The sequence below is a fragment of the Myotis lucifugus genome, unplaced genomic scaffold, assembly GCF_000147115.1.
Source record: "Myotis lucifugus unplaced genomic scaffold, Myoluc2.0 scaffold_8, whole genome shotgun sequence".
Lineage (NCBI taxonomy): Eukaryota > Metazoa > Chordata > Mammalia > Chiroptera > Vespertilionidae > Myotis > Myotis lucifugus.
Genome location: NW_005871056.1, coordinates 8,737,531 through 8,758,679, shown reverse-complemented (window position 1 = coordinate 8,758,679; position 21,149 = coordinate 8,737,531).

Genomic DNA, 21,149 nt, shown 5'->3' with positions numbered 1-21,149 from the left:
TCTAATTTCATAGCGACCTCTTGTCCCAAAGGAGTGTATGATTCTCGGTTAACTGGGTTGACTGGGATAATGGAAAGTCCCTCAGGGTAAGAAGGGAACTTTATTGAGTGGCGAGCAGGGGGGAGTGGCAGGGAGCACATCAATGAACTCTTTGAAATATTATCCACACCATCTTTCTCATTTGCACTTCACCCTCCAGCAGTGACTCTCTTTTCCCTTCCCCATTCTCAGCCAAACTTGTGAAATCTCTTCATTCCTTCACCCGCCATTCATTCTTCCACCCACCTTATGCTGACTTTCAGAACATCCCTCCACCCAATAGCTCCCTCTAAGTTAACCAGGACCTCTGTGTCTTCCAGTGGACGCACTTCAGTCCTCTTACTTGCCCTCTCAGCAACACTCTTTCACTACTTACTTGCATTGGGCTGTTTCTGTTTGCCACTCCGATGTTCTTCATCCTTTCCACCCTGCTCCAGGGCACTGCTTCTAAGGATTACATCCACAGGATTCCATACCTTCTGGCTAACAGTTAAGTTTGACCAATGAAAGTCCAGGTGGGAAATCAGAAGGAGGGAGGGAGGAAAGGCCAGGGTGTTTATTCTCCTGGCTTTCCCCCCACCAGGCTGCAGTTTGGTCATTGTTGGGCAGCCCACTCTGACAGCTCTTCTAGACTCAGGTAACCCTTCTCTCCCCAGGCCCTTCTGACCTAGAGGTGATAATGCTGACCTGCTGCTGGCCCTGGGGTGCTTCAGTATCCCTTGTTAGTTTTCCTTAACATTGCTCACCCCTTTGCAAATAATCTCTTTATTAAACTGTTTCATCACCTCTTTTATATGTGCTAATATAGATCTAGTTCCTCTTTCTTGAAACACATTTTTCACCTGGCTTCCATGATACTTCACACTCCTGCTTTTAGCCAATCTTTCTTTTCATACCTCTGTCTCCTTGGCAGGTTTCATCTATTTCACCAAACCGTAAATTTTGGAATTCCCAAGTCCTCAGTCCTCTTCTCTTCCTACTATATTCCATCCCAAGGCACTTTTTAAACTAAACATATTTTGAGGCTTTCCTGAATCTTATAAAAATGTCTTACTAAAATTCAGCCAATCAGGAGATGAATAAAAATAAAGAGCTAAAAAATAGAGAAGTTGTGTTAAACTGGTGTTGGACATTGAATCCATTTAACATAAACGTAAACTAGACAACTGTGGGAACTATGGTGATACACCTTCATCAAATGAAAATAAGGAAGGATAGGTTTGGAAGATGGCAGAAGTGATAGGAGGAAAAACAAGGAGGCTAATTTCCTAAACCTTTAGACCAATGAATCAGTCACTGCTGCCTAAAATTTAAGCATCTAGTTTATTTTAAAAGGTCGTCATTCCAGCCTCTAAAAGTGCTTCATAATCTTTGCTGTCAATCTTAGTGCTATACTTTAGGCAATCTCTTAGAGTGAAGAAGCATTTATCTAAAGTTCAGGCATCTCTTCAGTTTCTTTTTCTTTTTAAATTCTTTTTAAATTAAACTTACTGGGGTAACATTGGTTAATAAAATTATATAGGCTTCAAGTATACAATTCTATAACACATCACCTGTATATTGTATAATGTGTTATTTCTTCAATTTCATTTTGGTTTCTCTTCTTGGAATGTAATTAAATTTCAATGTAATATTTTTCTTAAAATGAATATATAGAATAATTTTATCTTTCTAGAAATATTTCTCATGCTCATTCTCTCTCCCACTCATATAGAAATGTGTGACATAAAGTTTATCTGTATTAAAAATAGTTATTTTGGGGTGGTGGAGTTTGGGGACATTTTCCTACATCATCACAACTCTGTTACCACAACTAACACAATTAACAGTGATACCTGTAATGCCAAGTCCCCAACTGTCTCCAAAATGGTTTATTCAAGCCAGATTCCAATCAAGGGCCACATATTGCATTTCACTAAATGTAGAACAACCTCCTTCCTTCGTTTCCCGTAACAATAATTTATCGAGACTAGGCCAGCTGTCCTCTAGACATCTCACCTTATGGGCTTTTGGTCCCTTGTGATATAGTTTCACTTGTTCCCCTAGTCCCTGTAATTCCTGTGAATTGAAAGTTGGAACAATAGGCTTGATGAGACTCAATACAAATAGTTTTGGCAAGAATGTGTCAGAGCTGCTGTTATAGTCCATCTTGCTTCATTATGGAAGACACATACTGACTGTCCCACTATTACTGAGGCTGAGACAGAGCAGTGAGCCCTCCTTGTGAAGTTACATTTCCCCCCTTGTGATCTAGGGGGTGACATTTTAGCATCAGACAGCTATCTCCTCTGGTTTTAGCATCCACCAATGACTCATGCCTGAATCCTTTCTTATTAGGGATTGCAAAATACTGATTTTCTAATTCTGTAAGCCCATGTATTATTAGCTGGGGTTTTATTGTAAAGAAAAATGTTCTCTCATCATCGGGGGCTGGCTGGCTACCTTGGAATACAGTTCCCAGTAGAAAGGCAGGATAATGCCCAATTCTCTCCTATTAATTACAAACTTGACAAGTAAGGAGTTGTTGTAATAGCCTCCTCTGATGGTGACAAATCTTTTTTTTTTCTTGTTGACTTATAAAGGACAACTTTTCTGTCAACACAGTATATATATTCCATACTGGAAGATTGAAGAAGGCAATCAATCAGAAGTTTAGGCTAGCAGTGTTGCCAAATATCTTTGGTGCTCAGTTGTCCTGCCAAAATGCAGGTATGTTGAACCCATGGTGATTCCTCAATAGAGCAGATGCAGGTTGAAAAAGCAAGAATAATTCTCCTCCTCTTCCTCCATCTTCTTCTTCATTATCATAATGGAATGTTATCCGAACTAGGGTTCTATTTAATTAAAGTTTCTGGTTCATTGAGGTGTATCAGCTAACCCTTGTCATTTTCACATTTGCCAGACATCATTCTATAACATACGAACCCACTCTATTATCTAGTACGTGTCATCCTGGGACAAAATTTGATCTTTCTTTGCTGATTCCGGAGCCTATAGTGCCACAGGGTGGTTATCACAAACACTTAAAAAAAGTACAGTTCAGTAGAGAAAATGAAGAAGGCTGGAAGAATTAGATTGAATTAGTATTAACCCCAAGAAGTAACCTCTTTATAAAGACTCATTTTCACATATTTCTTCTAAAAGCAATTCTTGCAAATGCACTTTGTTGGGTTCTGGTTAATCTAATTTAACCAGGGAGTAGAGAGGGCTCCCTAAGTTGTGCTTCTTTTTTCTTAGGTGCCATGATGATTCCCTGGAAGTCCATTCTGTTTTCTGCCAGGCCCTGGATTCAGAGGCCTCCCCATTTGGTGCTATTAGCTACTTTCTCCCCCAAACTTATCTCATCCTCTCCTGCCTTGTTACTGAATATACATCACTGCAATGAAGCAAAATTAAAATATCAGCATAGCATTTCTGTTCAGATACTTAATTATGCAACAATTGTATTCTTCCTTGTGAGATGTTTTGCCATTTTTATAAGCTTGTCGTGAGAGGAGCTTATTTGCATTTCAAAATAGAATTTTACTGGTGGAGAATCCACACCAAGAAGACAGAATCAGAGATTATTTTTCTGATAGTGACAGCTCTGTAACAATACATCTTAGTTGAACAAACAGCTTTCTTAAGAGTAATTTAGATGCACACAGCTTTCTTTTCTCTAAGGGATAACAGGCATTTTAGTTAGCTGAACCATACAAGAAGGAGTTTCATCAAACAGAAAGTTTACATGCTTCTTAAAAAGAAAATAGTTTTATCTCAAGAAAATTATTTTTATTACTAACATATTTTCTAAACTATTTAATTTCTGTGCTGATTCTATTTCCCCAAATACCTTTGGAGGTTTTTCAGCATCACTAAAGCCGGTGTGTTCTATACCAAACTCTAATACATATATCAACTGGAAACATCTAATTCCACAAAGTCCAAAAGAATGTTAGTGAGTTTCTGTAGTAGAAATATTTCTCATATTTAAAAAGTTAAATCACTGAGCCTATTTTGTCTGGAGACCACATGTCCAGTAGAGTCATTTTTTACAAGGGTAAATCAAGTCACCCAGCATGCCTGTTCACCCCTGGTACAGTGTTGCCACATTAATGTCTTATTGGAAAAATTTTTCTATTAAGCCTGATATATGCATCTTTTTTGTTGTTAATCCTCACCAGGGGATATTTTTTCCCATTGATTTTTAGAGAAAGTGGGAGGGAAGAGGAAGGAAGAAAGGGAGAGAGAGGGGGGAGGGAGGGAGGGGAAGAGAGAGGGGGGGGGAGGAGAAATAAACATCAATGTGAGAGAGACACATCTATTGGTTGCCTTCCACACGCACTGGGGGATGGAACCAGCAATCCAGGTACATGCGCTTGACCCCTTGACTGGGAATCAAACCTGGAACACTTTACTGCGCAGGCCCATGCTCTAACCACTTAGCAACACCCGCCAGAGCCGATATACGCATCTTTTAAAGTCCAGGAACTCTTACACAGTAAGTTCCCAAAGTTCAAGATCTCAACATGAATAATAAGGCACTACAAATGATCAACCCCAACCCCTCTTGACAACTTCAGTCATCTGGGAGCCCCATCAGCGTAGAAGTGAAAGAGCACTAAGAAGACAGTTACTCCTTGGCCGGGTGGCTCAGTTGGTTGGAGCGTCCTTCGGTATACCAAAAGTTTCCATTTCTGGTCAAGGCACATACCTAGGTTTCGGGTTTGATCCCATGGGGGGCGTGTAGAGGAAGCAACTGATTGATGTTTTTCTCTCACATCCAAGTTTCTCTCTCTCTCTCACTGTTCCTTCCTCTGTAAAATCAATAAACATATCCTCAGGTGAGGATTAAATAGAAGGAGGAGGAGGAAGAGGAGGAGGAGGAGGAGGAGGAGGAGGAGGAGGAGGAGGAGGAGGAGGAGGAGGAGGAGGAGGAGGATTGTCATTTGTGCCTGTAGTTGAAAAATGCAACTTTACTTTGGGATGAGCTCATGGCATTCCAAGTGCCCACAAGATGGCACTGTTGCCCTGGGACGCTAAGGCAAAGGTGCATTGGGCCTGAATTCAGGGAACATTTTGGATACTGGTGAAAAGTAAAGGGACAAGGAGCACAGGAGGGAAGAGGACTGTCTGGGGACTGGAGGAAGCTTCGGAAGTAAAAATCTGGGTCAGCTCCAATTTAAGGATTGTGTGTGTAGAAATGCAATCATTTTATACATCTAGGTTCTGGTCACTTCTTGAGAAAGGGGCAGGTGAAATTTACAAGCCCTTTAGATTTTGAATTAACTTTTCTTATGGCTTATCTTCTTATTATTTGCCAAGAAAGCAAATTGAAATCTGGGATTTCTTTTAGGAAGAAGTTTCAGGGCAAACCCATACACAGGCTAGTGCATCCTCTCTGACCCAAAAGACTTAATCATTGGAAGATATTTTTTTAAAAAAAGCATAAATTAGAAATATATATCCATATTTACCAATTATGTTTTCTTTTTTTAAGTTTATAAATGTTTGCTGCATTACTAAATATTCATGTCCGTTATCTATACTATTACTACTTGGGATAATTACAGTATCTCTGGACATGATGGCTTCTCTTTCTTTTTTTTAGTCTAAGTAGATCCCTGGCTGGTTGGAGGGGTCTGGATGCAATGCTTCAACACTGGAAGGCTCGGGGGTGTGTATGCAGGAATGTGCATGTGCTTCTGTGTTATACTGGGAAATTTATTTGTAAAAGGCCAAGGTTGTCCGTGGTGCCTGTGGCTCCTCTTTCCTCACCTCCTCCAGCCCTGCTACCCCTGATTACCTCCAGAGCATAAGGATTTGTCAACAGGAAGATAGTTTTCAGCAACCTTAAATCAGACCATACTGATTCTATTTTTCCTAGGAAGAGCCCTGCTTTTATCTGCGGGAGGGAGAGTCCTGGGCTCTTCTGATTAAGTGGGATGGGTTACAGGGAAAACCAGCAACCATCTTCCTCTGATGTGGGCTCTAACCCAGGTAGAAACAGAGGAGAGTTACTTCAAGTAACATGACTGTGTGTAAGTCCTGGAGTCTAGGGCTGGAACTTTGAGAAGATCAGAATTAAAAATGAGGAAAGCACTTATTTATTTATTCATTTATTTTTTAGGAAAACACTTTTTAATAAATGTATTACATAAAGTTAGCTAAGCAAAATTTAAAACAACAGCATTCATTACTGATAGTAAATATTGGAAAACCCTTTTCAAAACACAAAATGCAAAAGACCTTAAAATGTTTCTAGACTTTAACCTGGAACACTAATAAGAATTACTCTTTTTTAAAAAAATGTTTTTTTAATTGATTTCAGAGAGAGGAAGGGAGAGGGAGATAAAATAATCAATGATGAGAGATAACCATTAATTGGCTGCTTCCTGCACACCCCCTACTGGGGATTGAGCCCAAAAACTGGGCATGTGCCCTGACCAGGAATCTACCGTGACCTCCCGGTTCCTGGGTCGATGCTCTACCACTGAGTCACACTGGCCGGCAAGACTTATTCTTAAAAAAAAAATCATTCAACAGAAAAGCAAAGAGCCATAAGCAAAATGTTATTTGTAATATTATCTGTAAATCTGAGAAGCTGGACAGATTAAATGTCAGACACTATAGGAGATTGTGATTAGACAGTGAAGGTATACCTCGCTACCAGATGAAACATTCAGCAGCACTAAAAATAAACACAAACATCATTTAATAATGGTTTTAAAATGCTAATTTGAGGAGATAGAGTGAAAAGCAATGGTCTTCCATAAGACAAGGAACACGGACCCTGTGCTTCTGGGCCTCCCTCCAAACAGTACCCCGTGCCCAGTAGGTTCAGGGACAGCAAATAGGCTCAGGGTATGTCTGTGTCTCTCTGGCAAGTCCTGTGAGCATCGTCTGTGTGCCCAGTCCGTGCACTTTTCTTTGTTGCAGAAGGAAGGTTGGTCCATGACAGTGGACTTGGCTTCCAAGCGATTGGCACATGGTCTCATGGACTCCCGTGGTCTCTAAGAACTCTCTGGCATTGCCGAACGCAGTCTGCAAAATGGAGACAAAGAATCACAACTGCTCCCCAATCTCCCACCCGCACTGACCCTTATCTGCTTCAGTGGAACAAAAGATACTATAAGCAAGCAAAGGAACTTCAACTCTTCCCTCATTACACAGCAGCATCCACTTGGCCACCTATCGACCTCGGAGAGATTATTCAGGGAAAATTTGATTTCCCCATGACTGACTACCCTCCTCCCACCATCTAACAGATTCCTTCCCTTCCTCCCCTACACAGACCACCTCTGCTTCAGATTAGTCGAAATCATACCTAATTAGAAAGGCAAATTGGTCGAAATAGAAATCACATCACGTATTTCAAAGACAAATATTAATGATTTATGAATGGGGTTATAAGTTCTCTGGGAGGGTTCTTTGTTGTTGTTGTCAGTTCTTCTTTTCAGGAGTCCAAATAATTGACAGTTAATTGTATATTGATTTTTGTGCAGATACAGTATAATATAAGCTGATAAAGTTCTAGGTTCCTAACCACATAACCATCAGTGTCAAAGCAGGACAGGAAGAACTTGCCCTGACTAAGAAAGCTCTTTTCAACATCCGTTTTTCACCTTGAGACCCCAAATGGTGCCTACAACTGTATTTACCAGAATCCCACTATTGCTGTGCCCCCTCCACTGGGCGAAGAGTTAGGATGAAGAAAATTCCAGCCAGTTGTGGATGTCTGCACATGTCAGTGAGAGAAGCCTTAATTGTTTTGTGAATTATTTCCTGCATAAATTAGAATAAATACTATAAATTATATGAGAAAGATTAATTGTGTCTTTGTAACCAATTTGGATGGAAAAGGTGTTGCCGGTAAGTTATTAAAATAATTTTAAATGCCATCTAACCTTTATGGAGAGACCATTACTTTTCTTCCCAGTCTCAACACAAGAGATACATTTTGAATTGTCCTTTAGATGCTGGTCATGTTTGACCCTTGTCAAGTTTTTGAGGTTTGAGAAGAAAAGTGATAGAGGCACAGTTTGTAAATGAAGTGCTATTTTAATTAAAAGTGGCATGAAAGTCAAATGCTACCTACCTGTGCCTGGTTTGCTCATGAGGGAGATGTCTAAGTGGCTAGGGACCAGAAGACAGAAGGCTATTGGACTGAAAAGAAAAAAAAAGAAGGATATTGGGCTGAGCTTGAAGGGCCACCCTCCAGGCACCGTTGTCAGTCCCTGTTGCTCCAGGCCTCAAAGAGCAGCCAAGTTCCCAGTAACAAGGCCAGCATCTAGAAAGGAAGGGAATTAAAAACAAAAATGAAAACAGACATCACTTTCCTAGATGAACTTCCTTTTCCTTTTGTTGCCATGATTTTATACACAAATGGGCGACATCACGCCTCTGCAGCCAAAATGATTTCCGTCTTCTATTGTGCCTATGGTGAATGGGTTGGAACTCAAGCCTTCAGAGTTTTAAAGAGCTATTACAGCTCTGTGTGGGAGCCAGGACTCAGGGGCTGCATGCATCAGTAAATCACCACTGTGTTCTGGTCTGGTCGAAGGCCAAGAATGTAACCATCCTCCAGAAGGCAAGAGAACATTCCAAAAGTCTGACTTCTTATTAGTGAATTCAGGACATAAAAGTTCTGTGCATTAAAAAAACAGTTGATTCAAGAGTTAAAAAAAAAAAAAAAAAGCAGATGTATTCCACTCTGGAAATCAGATGCATGATGTGTCTTCCTGTGTCAGCCAGATGATTAGCTCATGGCCTGTGCATAATCTCTGCTCACAAACACCAGAGATTTACTCCAGCCTTTCTCCCATATTGATAAATAAGTAGAATCATGTTTCAGCATCTTGTTCAAAGAAGCAGACACATGGGGGTCTCTATTCAGCATTCTCACCAAATTTTCTCTTCCCTTTATGGAAATTGTTTTTGGGAATGGCAAGACAGTGGGAGACGTGGCTGGTTTATCTTGTTTAAATTAGGAGGATTTAAAAAAAAATTGATCCAATATGGAGATCACTAAGAACAATATGTCAAACCCAGGTAGTCAGCATTCAATTTAATAAAGTTAACATAATGTTGTATCTTTTAAAGAAATAAAATATTTAAAATAATTTCAAGGTCCTCCATTTTCCTTTTCATGGCCCCATTCTCTCCCCCCCCCCCCCGCGAAATAAAATCATTGTCATGAACTTGCTGTGTGCCTGGTCAATATTTCTATAGTCTACCATTTTTCTAATAAAAAACACATCCATAAGTAATAATTTCTGTGGGTGGTTTATAAAATTATATAGATGCATGCTCTCATACCTTATGCAATGCTCTCCAGATTTAACTTTTTCTTAACATTGTTTTTGTTTTTGATCTCCACCCATGTATCTGTGGATTTGGTTAATTAACATGTTTATTCCATCATATGAACTATGCCATAATCTGTCTGTTTTCCTATTCCTAGACATTGAATTATTTCCATTTAAAAAATCTTTACAACCATGTTGAAATGGACAGTCTTGTTCATGTTACCGCGTAAAACTACATTGGCTACTTAATTTGTGTGCCCAGTGAAAAATGAACCGCAGGACTGCCCCTCTCCCATCCCCATTCAAAAAGTAGGAAAAAGGTGCTGTTAAAGGTACTGAAATATAAAACTTTTTCCTTTATTCCATGGTCTCTCTGTCTCTTTGTCTCTCAACTTGTCATGGTGTTTTTTATTTGGCACCCTCATGTTGTTCTAAGCAAAATTAAAAATTTAAATGATGATCATGAATTTTATCTTTTATTGTTATATTGTTCAATGCCAATTTTAAATGCAAATATAAACATATTTAACTCATATGGAAAATTACTTAAATTATACAACTTGCATTTTATAGCTCCTATATGCAGATGCATTTTATCTTAACAGAAAAGTAGGAACACCTCACAAAACTAACTCAACTGCTTTTATTTCACTTCTTGATTCATGCACCCTTTACCCACACTCTTTGCTGTCAGCTTACTGAAGAGGAAGGAAAAACTGAAAGGAAAAGGAACTGAGCTGGTCTATCTTTACCTTTTCTTCTGGTGACATCATATCATGTTCAGCCTAGGTGGTTGGTTACCATGGGGAAGTGCCATGAGGAAGGATATGGTAGGCTTCTTTGGTTGCTCATGTGCTTTTGTTGCTCCCGTTTTTCTGCATCAGAAGCAAATTCTGGTTCAGACTGAAAGCGTCGCCTCTCAGGGCTGTCAGCTCCCCGCCTACTCAGTCCTAGATGTCACATGCTTACCTGGTTCTCCCTGTGTCCTGCTGAACTCCCATCCATCCTGGGTCCCCTGGAATTCTGTGCTCATGGGGCATTTTGAATGTTATATGTGAATCGGGCAGCAAAAAATGGGGTTATGCACATCGCACCTATTTCCTCTGCTCATGACATGCTCCATTGTCCAACTGAATTTACTTAAAAGCAGAATTTCAAAAATAAAGCGATTAACAATCTCAAGATGGTGAAAACATGAAACCAAGCACAGGGAACAGAATCCTGTGGGACTGCACGTGCCCACGGAGCTGCACCTGCACCTCCTGTGAGTCTCTCTGGGGGAGATGGATGTCTGCACGTGGGTTTCTGAGGGGTTATTGACATTGTTGATTTTAATCTGACATTACCAAAATGGGTTTCATCATAGCTGCACAAATTTACACTAATAGCAGCACTATGTGAAAGTTTCCATCAGCCCAGACGCGCACTCCTACTTATTTATTAATATTAAGTAATTTTGCCAATTGTATCATTTTGTTATTTCCCTGTGAAGTTGAACATCTTTATTCTTCTGTGAACTTCTTGTTCTAGAATCTTTGCCCATTTATTTACTAGACTGTCTGGCTTGGCATATTGATTTGTAGGAGCTATTTTTTTGTTTGGTCTTTTAAAACATTCTCAATACTAATCTTGACAGTTACACATCTTGCCAATATCTTCTCTCAGGCTGCTTCTCATCTTTTATCTTTGTAAGTGAGGCTTTTTGTTTCAAAAAAAGTATTAGATGTTTGTGATCGCCACATGTGTCAATCATTCCCATTATAATTTCTATTTTTTGTCTTCCCTGCCCTAAAGATCACACAGAGTACATTTTAAAAAATCATTTTAAAGATTCTTTAAGATGTTTGTTTTTATCTTTAGATAAGTCATCTGGGTTGTTTTTAATGTACAGACTCTAGTAAAGGTGAGATAGAAATTGAACTTTATATTTATTTTAACATGAAAAGTCAGTTGCCCCAACACCATTTATTAAGTAGTCCATTACCTGCTCCCCTGATTTCTCTTGAGTTGATTCTCAGATCCCTACATTATATTCCACTGATTTATTAATATTTCCCACTTACCAGCAGAGCTTTTAGTTAGTACTGATACCTGTGAGGATACAGTATTTTTAAACAACACGTTTTCTTCATTGTAAAACACAGAAACAATAACACAAATCAAACACGTTCTCTTACTCTTCAGAATGCATGAAGAAATTCTCTAGCCTACATACTGTGAAAACACGACTTGGAAATCAGACAGACGTGAGTTCTTATTCCAGGCTTGTCATTTTCTGGCCATTTGAACTTAGGGCATGGTTCTTAACCTCTGGGGCTAGACTCTAATCTGTAAAATGGGGATAATAAGATCTATGACCTAAAGCTATTGAGAGGATTAAGTGAGTTAAGTGCCTGGCACAACCTAAATACTCAGGAAATATTACTTCTCTTCCCCATTCCTGTCCTTGAAAAGAGCTGTGGGTCTCTTGGTTATTCTCTCCGCTCGTGGACTCTACAAAAGATGACTGGAGCTTGCTTAAAGGCAAAACAAAATCCATCCCAGGCCGATGATCTGATTCAGTCACTTTTCTAAACCCCAAATAATTGCCTGGCCTTTGGAACAGTAGAGGCTGTAAGGATGTCCTCAAGTGGTTCAGCCGCTGGCTGCTGCTTTTCTTATTAATTAAATGACACAAATAGGTCATCGTAAAACCAGAGCCAACCAGCCTCCTCCCCTCCAAATTACACAAACTTAGCTCTGCTGACATGCGTGGAAAAGATCAAAAGGACGAGAACTCAGTAGAACGAAGAGTTTGAAATTCTAACGTCTTACCCATCGTGATTCTGGGACCTCCAACTCTCCAGCATTGCTCAGACCAATATCCTTTCCTCAGCTGGAGAGAAATTCTTTCAACTAATACACCTTGAAACCTGGGATGGAGTTGAGAACATGCTCGGAATTTCATCATGTTCAGGTAGAAACCTAAATTGAAGTGGCTATTCTGGAAGATCAAAGGGAGGGAAAAAGTGCATCAAGAATAAATACATGACTAACCCCACTGCGGCAGAAGGAGGAGAGTAATGGGCCTAATGAAGCGGGTGGGCAGGCCCTCGCCAGGAGCTTCTACCATGCAGGGCGCACGCCTGGGGAGACACAAACCAGCAGATGAGTCATGGAGAAAGGCGGGGGCTGTGCCGGTGAGGCTCTGGCAGGGGGAGAGGCCCAGCTGGCAGCAAGCTGAAAGCAGAGGCCATGAAGGAAGGACTGTGGCTGCAGTTGTAGAGGGCAGTGGCCAGGTCTCTCCTGGAACCACCACGTGCTTCAGAACCCTCCACAAGAACAAGTGTCAGTAGAGAGAGATATGCAGTGGATGGAGAGGGGCTTTGGGAGCAGACCTGTGTCCAACCTGCCTCTGGGACTTGCTAGCTGGATGACCTTAGGCAGTTACTCAACCTTTCTGAGCCTTGGGTTCTTCACTTACTAAATGGGGGAGAGAATTTTAAACTTAAAGCACTGTTTGAGAATCAACTGAAATAAGAGAGTTCTCAATACAAGAGGGGTTCAATTAATGTGCCTACTAGTATTTTCCACACTGAGAAAATGTGATTGTCTTTGATGAGCCTGGGTGATGAGCAGCCCTGAGTTTTGCTCCTTCCCTGCAGATGCCCCAGGCCTCTGATATTCTGGGCCCTCCAAACCCACAGTTAGTTCTCCATCCACCTCAGCAAGCATCCCTTCCTCGCCCCAACTCTCAGCAGAACCACCTCATTCTTGGCTCATCACTACTAACTATTGTGTGTGCGAAGTTACATGTATGTGTAAGATCCGAACTTAGAGAATGTCTCCCCAAAGTTTGTTGATGGGATGTTTGTGACTCAGGACTGATGGTCCCCTGGTTACAATATTCTAAATCAGTGTCTCCCGTGGACCTTCTGATTCAGTAGGTTGGGGGAGGGTCCAGGAATCTGCATTTAACAAGTAGGTCTAGATCCCTGCTACCAGTGTGGTTGGGCAGCTCTGGTCTCACCTGGGAGCTTGTTAGAAATGCAGAATCTCAGGCTCCACCTCAGACCTACTGAATCAGAGGCTGCAGTTTAGAAAGATACTCAGGCAGAGTTGCCAGATAAAATACAGGAGGCCCAGTTAAATTTTAATTTCAGATAAACAATAAATAGCATTTTAGTATAAGTATGTCATGTAAGTATACTTGTATTTTTATTTGCTAAATCTGGCAGCCCTATCTTCAGGTGATTTTTATGTACATTAAAGTCTGAGAAGCACTGATCTAGATCAGCAGATCTTAAACTTTCACATCCTTTGGCATCAGCCAGAGGCCTTGTTAAAACCCAGATGGCTGGGCACCACTCCTGAGTTTCTGATTCTGTAAGTTTCGGCAGGGGCCTAAGAATTTGCATTTATAATAACACTGATCAAGGATCATAGATCTCTGTGATGACCACTAGGTGCCCAGGTCAGCCCACAGAATCTCGGCAGTACTTAGAACTTGGACAAGATAAAGGCTGAGGTTCCCTCAACACTCAATCTATGAAGAGATAGAGATAGATATAGAGATAGAGATAGAGATAGAGATAGAGAATAACAGTCTCTGATTCCAAGCCAACAGCCTATAAAACCAAACCCTCATCTATATATATAAAAGCCTAACGGACTGCTCGACCATCCAATTGGTAGTTATGATGCGCACTGACCACCAGGGGGCAGACGCTTAATGCACATGCATGGAAACATGGAAAGACTGATGAATCTCATGGGGAAGAGGGGAGGGTGGGAAGAGATTAACCAAAGATCTTATATGCATACTAGAGGCTCAGTGCATGGATTCATGCACAGGTGGAGTCCCTCGGCCTGGTCTGCAGGATCTAGGCTGAAACCAGCAGTCCGATATCCTTCGAGGGGTCTTGGATTGCAAGAGGGTGCAGGCCAGGCTGAGGGACCCCACTGGTGCACAAATCCATGCACCGGGCCTCTAGTTTATAATAAGGTCTGTAAGGACAAATATAGATGTGAAGCACCAGCAGCTCATCTTCTTCTGACTTCCTGTGTTTTTTTCCTGCTTCCAACCTCCTGGAGGTGATTCCAAGAGCACAGGTGGAAGGATGGGAGGGCTGGGACTACATGAATTCAAAGTGGGGCAAACTTTTTAAGGAGATGTGTAAGGGTGGAGTCAGAATTAGGATGTGGAGAGACCAAGTGGGCAGAGTGGAAAATGGGGTGGCCAGTCGTGGGGAACGAAGAGGGTGAGAAGAGGGGCAGGGCTGCCTCTTTAGTGGGATGAGGTGGCTCCAGCTAAAGTGGCCATTGGAGCTTAGAGGAAAGATACCAGCTTCTGCAGTCTGAGTGGAGATTGAAATCCCAGCTCTGCCAGGGATCGGTCCTGTGGCCTTGTGCATATGCTTCCACCCCTCTGAACTTTAATTTCCTTCCTTATTTAAGGGTGAGTGTGAGGAAGATATGAGACAATGCATAGAGATATAATTCCTGATACTTTGAGCAGACAATCAGTAAATGATAGTAGTTGCTATTAGAGTTGCAAGAGGGTTTAATGTTACTTGATAACATTCTGTTTTAGAGAATCTCTTTACCTATTTTTAATTACATAAGGTAATGGGTTTAGGGAAAATGTCTTCCATACTTTGAGATGATAAAGCCCTCTTACAAAAAAAATACATTGTTAATTTCACCTGAATGTGACTTCTCCTCTCACCCCCACCTGACTGGTACCAAAGGAAGTTCAGCTGGACATCGGGCTGTATGGAGAGAGGCATCAGATGGCAAACCTAAAGTGGGCCATTTTAACTCCCTCTGTATCCTAATGAACACAACCCAGTGTCCTTCAATGAGTTTCTGTGCCTTGTTTTATAACACTTTGTTTTGTTTTTCATACAAAAAGACAGTATAATTGCCTTTTAGTTTTATTTATTTATTTTTATAATTGCCTTTTTTGATGTCTAGTTCTATGAATGTTAACAGGTGCACAATTGGGATACAGAACAGTCCCATCACTTGACAATGTCCTGGAGCTTTGTCAGCCACACCTTCCCTCTTCTCTTCACTCTTAGCAACTACACTTCTGTCTTTTCAAGAATGTCATATAAACGGAAGAAATTAAGCTGAGCGAAAAAGCCAGCCTTGTCTTATTTTATATTCTTTTTTAAAAATATATATTTTTATTGATTTCAGAGAGGAAGGGTGAGGGAGTTAGAAACATCAATGATGAGAGGGAATCATTGATTGGCTGCCTCCTGCACACCCCCTACTGGGGATTGAGTCTGAAATCTGGGCATGTGCCCTTGACCAGAATCGAACCCAGGACCCTTGAGTCCACAGGCCAACGCTCTATCCACTGAACCAAACTGGCTAGGGCCTATTTTATATTCTTAAATCCAGACAGCAAACCTTTTAAAAATTTGACACAAACAATGAATATGGAAAAACCCATTTGTAAACAAGACATTTTATTGCCACACTCCTCCTCCCTCACCTCCATCCCCCACACATTTTCTCTCAGTTCTTGCTTGACAAACTTACTTCTTTCAGGAAGCCTTCTTGTATGGCCCTCCAGAAATTCCTTATCCTCTTTCTCTGGTCCTTTTCCTCCACACTTTGTACTTCTCTTTTCATCACTTTCCCAATAAGACAGTTCTGAGCATAAATCAAGCAGCATGACAAAGGGTAAAGCTCATGTCCCTTAAAGACACACAGGTCTCAGTTCTAACCTGAGACTGTTAGGACCATGGGAATACCTCCTTGAGCCTTAATTTCTTCAGGGCAAAGTAACATCTACCCTGGAGAGTGGGTGTGAGGATGAAATGAGAGGATGAATACAAAGTCCCTGGCACAGAGTAGGCAGCCAATATGCAGGCAATTATTATTCTGGGCTATGAGTAGTAAGAGTGCTCATTATTGTATGAATTTACATCTGCTTGTCCATCATGAAAGTTCATAGACCATCCCATCAGAGACCTCTATATATGTATAGGCACAAAAAAATTATTCAGTATAAAGAAGCTCAAAACAATGGACTAGCAGCATAGTGAAGTGGAGCTCACATAGAGGTAGGTATCAAAAGATCATGCTCTGCCATGGCCTCCTTCTGTGGCCTTGACCATAGACCTTGGCCTCCCTGGTCCTTGACTGTTTTTATATGAAAATGTGAGGCTGTCCTCAAAGCTCTCAGCGGTATCTCTTTGCTCCCAACTTCTAAAATCCTGGGTCCACACAGACCACAGATTTAGAATTTAGCAAGTTCTTATACATTTGTTCCGGATTCTTCCTGAAACTCTGAAAATATAGACTAATCCTTTTCTTTTATTATTCTGACATTTTACTGGGTCTGTACAGAAACATGGAGGGATTATTAAGTAAATCTAGATTCTATAAACAATTACTACAAAATTGACTTTAGAAAACATATAGGACTTTCCTGCTTACATATTATACAAAAGGAAAAAGAGAGAAGAAAAAGTCTGAATTCATAAAGTAGTCCACCACATTGGTTTCTGCTGTGTCAATACAGTTTAATAATAAAACACATGGCCAGGGGATTGTCAAGGGCGGGGAAGAAAAAAAAGGACACATATGTAATACCCTTTGTAATACTTTAAGCAATAAAAAAATAAAAATAAAAATAAATAATAAAACACATGGCAATTGGTACTTTTCCAGGGCATTTAATATGTGCCAGGCACCTGGCTGGGCACGCTGCATGTAATCTCATTTAATTCTTACAACTCATCTGTGGCAAATTGTTAGGATTGCTATTTTAATTCCCCCAGCCTTTTAAAAAAATCCTCACCCAAGGATATTTTCCCATTGATTTTTAGAGAGCGTGGAAGAGAGAGGGAAAGACAGAGAATTATCGATGTGAGAGAAATAGGTTGCCTCCTGCATGTGCCCTGACCAGGGCTCTGCCTGGGGAGGAGCCTACAACCCAGATACATGCCCTTGACCGGAATCCAACCTAGGACCCTTTGGTCCGCAGTCCGATGCTCTATACTGAGCCAAATTCAACTGGGGCTAATCCCCTTTTTAACTGATAAGTAAACTGACCCTGAAAGGTATAGTAAATAGCCTATAATTATACAGATAATATGTGGTGGAAAACCAGACAGAGCTAAACAAAGTGTAGGTGGAACAGGAATCACATTCATTCACTTCACTAAAGGGAAGAGAGTAGTCTCCAGGGGTTGGCCTTGTTCCCCTCTGAATCCTTAGTGTCAAAAAATTCTTGAACAAGGAGAAACACAGCAAGCCTGGCCGGCGTGGCTCAGTGGCTTAGCATTGACCTATGAACCAGGAGGTATCGGTTCAATTCCCCGTCAGGGCACATGCCCTGGTTGCAGGGCTCAATCTCCAGTGTGGGGTGTGTAGGAGGCAGTTGATCAAGGATTCTCTCTCATCATTGATGTGTCTATCTCCCCATCTCTGAAATAAATAAAAAGAAAGCTTGAATGTGACTAGTATTCCATGATTAATGGTTGAATGAATAAAAATGTAGTGGGAAGAGAAGAGGAGGAAGCTGGACTAGGAGGTAGAGAGAGAGGAGAGATTGCAGTGAGACAGAAGGAAGAGAGAAATATGGAGAGGACAGCCAGATTCCCAGAGGCTGGTTCTGGAAGAAAAGACTCAGCCTTGAGAGATGCAGTGACCTGAAAGGACTGTGATGAATTCAGGAGGCAGGGAAAGGCTGGATGAGGGAGCAGGAGGAGATGGGTAATGTCTCCAACCTTGGAGCTGAGGTACCCACTGAAATCCCCCTTGCCATTTCCACATCCTGACTACCAAAGGGCCAGTGTTTCTGAACAGGAGAGGTTTTTTCTTTTCTTTTCTTTTCTTTTCAATATAACTGGGAGGAAGCAAATAAGATTTGTCAATTTAAAAATTCCTGAACTGTGCTTTTAACCCCAATTGTGCTATGAAGAAAAAGAAATGGCCTGTGTAATGATGGGCAAACTGTAGCCACATGGGAAGGGGAAAAAGGATGGGGATGCTCTTTGTGTCATTTTAAAAAGAAAAAGTATGACATACTTTGCAGAAATGGACAGAACAGACCTTCAGCTGATATTCTCATTCATCATAAAAAATATATATGGAAATAAAGGATTTTTAAAAAGTGAAAGAAAATAATTAATAAATCCAAAATTATAGCTAACACTTGTTAAGTGTGTAGCATAGTACTGTGCACTTTGCAACCATAATGTCCTCAAAACAATCCTGAGAGGGTAGTACTGTGACTATGTCCAACCTGCAGGTGAGGAAAGTGGGACACAGAGCACAGCTAGCAAGCAGCAGAGCTCCCATTCAAGATCTGATTCTAACACCCAAATTATTAACCAAAATGATAATCTGATGCCTGGAAAAGACCCAAAAGACAAAACAAACACAAGGCAGAAGAGTCCTAATGAATGAGCTATGGATGCAGAGGTAAGACTGATGCAGGACCTGAGGACTCTGGAAAAAGAAACACAGAGGATGAATTTGCATGTGAATGACAGGGTGATAGCAAGAGCCCCAAACTGGGAGGGAAAAGATCTGACTTTCAGGTCCTCTTCCTATTGGCTCTGTGACTGTAGGCAAGCCTTTTAACTTCTCACAGATCCAGTTTCTTCTGTGAACTAGAGATAATACCTACAGGTGTTGTGAGGACTGCTTGGAGAATGAGCAACTGTACAAACTGAGGTAAACAGGGAGGTTTGTTAAAAATACATTCATTACAGCAGGAGGTTTAAAGCTCTGAAGTAATTCTGAGTGAGAAATGTGGCGGAAGGAAAAAGAGTGGTATATCAGATGTCAGACCCCCCCCCCCAAAAAAAAAAACAACACCAACAAACAAACACACAAAACAAAGAAAACCAGTCTGCAACAAAATATGTGATTTGTCAGGTGCTTTTTTTTCTTCCATGGGGTCAAACTGCTTCATCGTTTTTTGTTGTTTTTTTGTTTTCTGTTATTTTTACTTTTATGTACTTTGGAACCTGTGCTAAGAGTGACAAATACAAGACTACAAGGCCACATGATTTTGGAAACAACCACAGACTTAGCAAGGCCTCAGATTAAGAATTCAATCCTCGCCCAGGATGGTTTGGCTCAGTGGATAGACTAGAGTGTCGGCCTGTGGACTGAAGGGCCCCAGGTTCGATTCCAGTCAAGGGCACATGCCTGAGTTTCAGGCTCCGACCCGGTGGGGGGTGTGCAGGAGGCAGCCAATCAATGATTCTCTCTCATCACTGATGTTTCTATCTCTCTCTCCCTCTCCCTTCCTCTCTGAAATCAATAAAAAATATATATTTTTTAAAAACAATTCAATCCTCTAGGCCCACAGGTGCTCCAAGCTAAAACCAGGGCCATCAGGCAGTTGGGCTGTGTGCAGCCCTGGGACCACCCTGACTCAGGAGACTGCATTCCCGGACTCATTGCATTTTTCCAAGGCACAGAGACCCTGGTGACTGCCCGAGGCTGAAGTGCTTATGGTTAGCAGCCTTTCCTTCCATTTCTGCCATGTCCTGCCCAACTCACCTTCTTAGGGGACGGGCAGCACCTGGCTCTCAAAGCCCATTCAGAACCCTCCTTCCCATAGAGCCAGCCCCTCATCTTCACCCCTCCCCCCAATTCCCATGAAAATGCATTAGGTTTCATACAATATAATTAACAGAATGAAGACATTCTGAATAAGGAGATAAGGGATTACCAAGAGAGCATTTAAACTTTATGGGAGAACCTGTTGAGTCTTCATACCTTTCTCCCCCAAGAGAAAGTGCTAATTAAGCAAAAGAAACCATTAACAAAGTGAAAAGGGAGCCCACTGAATGGGAGAACATATTTGCCAATGGTACATCTGGTAAAGTGTTAATTTCCAAAAAGAAGACAACCCAATTAAAAAACAGGCAAAGGACCTGGATAGACACTTCTCCAAAGAGGACCTGCAGAAGGCTAATAGGCCTATGAAAAAATACTCAACGTTACTAATCATCAGATATATGCACAAATTAAAACCACAATGAGATATCACCTTATACCTGTCAGAATGGCTGTCATCAATAAATTAACAAACAACAAGTATTGGCAAAGATGTGGAGAAAAGGGAACTCTGGAATACTGTGGTGGGAATGCAGATTGGTGCAGCCACTGTGGAAACCAGTATGGAGTTACATGAAAAAATTAAAAATAGAACTGCCTTATGACCCAGTGATTCCACTTCTGAGAATATATCCAAAGAAAGCCGAAACACTAATTAAAAAGAACATATGCACCCCTATGTTCATGACAGCATTATTTACAATGGTCTAGACCTGGAAACAGCCCAAGTGCCCATCAGTAGATGAGCGGATAAAAAAACTGTGGTACATTTATGCAATGGAATACTACTCGGCAGTAAAAAAAAAAAAAAAATCTTACCATTTGTGACAGAATGGATGGACCTGGATATTATTATGCTAAGTGAAATAAACCAGTTAGAGAAAGGCAAATACCATATGATCTCACTTATATGTGGAATCTAATGAACAAAATAGAAACAGACTCAGAGCAGACTGACAGCTGTCAGAGGGAGGGGAGTTAAGGGGTTAGATAAAAGAAGGTTAAGGGATTAAGCAAAAAAATATATATATTTTTTAGACACAGACTACACATAGACACAGACTACAGTGTGGTGATAGCCAGAGGAAAAAGGGAGTGGGGGTGGGGAGGTGGACAAAGGGGGTGAAAATGGGGTCAGAAAGAGATTTTGCTTTGGGCGATGCAGTGTGTAGATGATGTTTTATTGAGTTGTAGACTTGAAACCTGCATGGTTTTGCAAACCAATGTCACCCCAATAAGTTCAAT